This window comes from Microtus ochrogaster, chromosome X (assembly GCF_000317375.1).
Source record: "Microtus ochrogaster isolate Prairie Vole_2 chromosome X, MicOch1.0, whole genome shotgun sequence".
Lineage (NCBI taxonomy): Eukaryota > Metazoa > Chordata > Mammalia > Rodentia > Cricetidae > Microtus > Microtus ochrogaster.
This window is the reverse complement of record NC_022026.1, coordinates 16,001,876-16,005,754: the sequence shown is the minus strand read 5'-3', so window position 1 is coordinate 16,005,754 and position 3,879 is coordinate 16,001,876.

The window sequence follows — 3,879 nt, the reverse complement described above, 5'->3', positions numbered from 1 at the left end:
TATAGTTATATGCATGTACACAGGTTTTCTTCTGAGGCAGCCCAGAAATGACTGCTAGACTTTTGCTTCTGGAGATGGAAGGTCTCAAGTGGCTAGGGGTACACAAAGCATGAGGAATTAAAAATTTTCCAGGTGAACAAGGGATTGGAATGGATGTGCTAGAGGCAGAGAAGGTATTCCGGACATAGGAAATAATATGGGCAAAGACAAAGCAGAAAGGAAGAACATCGTTTACAGAATTGTATATGATTTTAAAAATGATTAGAGTAGGTAGACATGGTGGCACTCGCCTTTAATCCCAGCACTAGGGAATCAGAGGCAGGAAAACCTCTAAGGCCAGTCTGGTCTACAGAGTTCCAGGACAGCCATGTTTACACAGGGAAACCCTGTCTTGAGAAGCCAAGGGAAAAGAAGTCTGGGAATGGAAGCCAGGTGTGGTGGTGCATACCTTTAATCCCAGTACTGGGAAAGGAGAAGCAGGTGCTCTCTCTGAGTTTGAGGCCAGGTGGGGCCACATAGTGAGGTCCTGTCTCAAATAAACAAAAACCAACTAAACAAATAAAACACTGGGAATGGAAGAGGAAGAACAAATTTGGGTTCAGTTTATTTTATTTTATTTTAGTGTTCAGAGTGGAGCCAACAGTCTCACACATGCTAAACACATGCTCCACCATTGAGATAGCATTCCCAACCCTAGGATTCAGTATTGAGTATGTGATTTTTGTGGAACATTCAGGTTTAGCTGACCAAGAAGGTCAGAGCTGGGAAGAAGTAGTGAGAAGTAAACCTTGTTTCTTCTTTCCTCTTAGCTGAATGAAGTTCTTAAGTCTATTTCCCTTTGGGCTCTCTTGATAGCACAGCCTGAATAATAAACAGCCATATGTTGGCTATATCATTTTCTATTGACCTTGCTTTTACAGTTTTCCCTTCTTGAATGCTATCTTACCTAATGATAAATAGGGAAAAATATTCTACACTCCATGAAGAATGTAAACTTTATTCATCTAAGAGAACCTCATCCAATTGAGAAGTTAAGGTACTATAAAAACCTATTCAGGTATAAATTTGGTTTCAAATGCAATTTGGCATCAAGTTTTAGCTCAAATAGAGTATCAATGGCAACACTTATTTGCTGAACATTGCACAGTGTTGTAAAATGTATTCCAAAGATAATGGATCTTTCATGAGGCTAAACTTTCCTTTTGAAACAAAGTCTCATGTAGCCCAGGCTACCCTGGAAAGCTCTGTATAGTTGAGGATGATCCTAAATTCATGATCCTTCTACCTCTACCTCCCCAGTGCTGGTATTGCATGTATAAGCCACCATTCCAGATTTTTAAAAATGTTTTTCTATGGATCTAACCCAGGGTTTCATGCATGTTAGGCAAACACTTTACCAATGGAACTACTTCCCCAGCCCTAGACCATATTATATTGACTATTTCCCATGGCAAACTTCCCTGGGAACCCAAGCATTCTCTGGGAAATTGAGCAGCAGCACTTTTAGTGACTGGTTTATTTTTCTTCTCAGCATTCTAACCATTTCGGACAGAAAGGTTTTCAAAAAGATTGCTTCCCTTCCAGACTCCTGAACCTGAAAATAATTGCATCCTTTCCTGATGACTCAAGACTGTCCTTAGGACAGCATCAGTTACTTTAATATGATGTATACAGTGCTCAGGGGTTCCAGTGGAAGCTCTTTGTCTCTATGGCAAATGGCTACAGATCTTTCTGCCTTTTAATTTATAATGTCTGCTTTGTCTAATCTTTCCATATATCCCTTCTCTGTTAGCTGTCATTGCTTGCTACTGTCAGTTCTTTCTACTGGTTCTGGCTCCTGGCTCCGTCCTCCACTGTTCATTTTGTGCTGTAAGCTAAGGAACATTGTAACCCAAACCCACAGAACTATCTGAAAACTATAAATAAATAATTAGTCTGGGAAGTCTTCCTTTATTAATACATATGAGCTTTGTGTGTTTGTATGGATGCAAATGTGTATGCAGATGGAGGCCAGATGTTGACTCTGGCTATCTTTCTCAGTAGTTCTCCACCTTGTTTTTTGAGACAGGGTCTCTCTGAACTCTTGAACCAAGAGCCCATGGATTCAGCTAGTCTCCATCAGGCTGCTCTGGAGCTCATTGAGATTTGCTTGCCTCTGCCTCTGTTAAGATTGAAGGTGCCACCAGGCCTGGCCCATGTACAGGAAGTACTCTTAACTGCTGACCCATCTCTCCAGCTGTACTCAAATAAAAATAAAAGCAATAAAAAGATTATTTTGGCTCTTCTAGGTCCTTTGCCAATCTTTAGAACTTTATTTTTTATCATTAGCTTATCAATTTGTATATAAAAAATCTAGTTAGGATATGTTAGTAATTGCTTAGAATCTATAGGTCAATTTAGTGAATTTGTTTGCTTACTTATTTGGGATAAAGTCTCACACTATAGCCTAGGCTGACCTGAAACTTGTTTTGTGGTCCAAGCAGTGAATATTTTTCTGTAATTTTCTTTATGAACATCAATATCTTTTATTTCTTACATGCTGTGGAGTGGAATCAGAGCCCAGGGCATGCCAAACTTGTGGTCAACCACTAAGTTCTGCTGTTTGTAACATGGGACGTCATATATTATATTCCTCAGTTTTGAGGAAGGGGCTTAAGAAGTAGCTGCCCTCAAACTCATAATGTTCTTAACAGCCTCCCTGAATTCTAGGACCCCAGCTTTGTGCCTCTTCCTGGCTCCGAGTTTATTTTTAATAAGTTGCTGCTGACTTTTTATAAAGCTTCTGGGTGAAAGAATACGTTCACGTGCTACTAGAATACGAATTTTGAATATCTTTGTGGTTGGAGATACTGCTAGACGTTGAGCTGCCTCTCATTTCAAAGTATATTTCTGCCAGGTCAGCATCAAGTCCTGTGCTAACGTTCAGGGGAACTGCAAGTTCTCTGCTCCTTAGAGTATTTGCAGTCTTGTGCCTGTTGATTAATTAGCTGACACCTTAGCTATTGAGTATCCAGTGTGTTGACAAGGAAAATCTTAGAGTTATTTAAAAATTTTTCCTCCATTACAAATGAACCAGTGTGGTGAGGTATTCTTAGTTTTCTTGATGGCACTTAGAAGGAGTATGCATATATGCTGGAACGGTCTTGAATTTGCATTTGCATGTCCCATCATTTGATCTATCATTTTGCACTGTTAGTTTACAAAAGAGGGTCAGTTCTGCTTCCTTTGTTGTAACCTTGGAAGGACCACTAACAGATATTGTGTGTTATCCTGCACAAATTATAAACCAAAGTAAACCATTTTAATTGGATTTACTATTGCAGAGGCCGTGCATTTCAAAATTAGATTTCCTAAACCCAGACGTGATGAATAGCCATGGAGTAAGAGAGCTGACATTTGATTATGTATCTGTATGGATATTGTGGGTTTTGACTTTAGTGGGCCATCTTGTATACTTTTATAGCCTGTGCTTTAAATAGCTGCCCTCAAAAGGTCAGATGTTATAAGCAAAAGTTTAAAAAAGGTGAATGCAAATTCTTAATACATTTAGGACATTTATTTCATGGCTGTGGCCACCATGTTTGTGATTATCATTGCATCTTTAAGATCATGTTTAAGCAGGGGTAGACTCGTTTACACTGTGAGTCTACCCCTGCTTGAACATGATGATTCAGATAGATAAGGAAAGGAATTCCATAGCCAGGTTAGTGGTGGCACATGCCTTTAATTCCAGTACTTGGGAGGCAGAGACAGGCAAATAAATCCCTGTGAGTTTGAGGCCAGCCTGGTCTACAGAACTAGTTCCACGGCAGTCAGAGAAACCCTGTCTCAAAAAACAGAGAGAGAGAGAGAGAGAGAGAGAGAGAGAGAGAGAGAGAG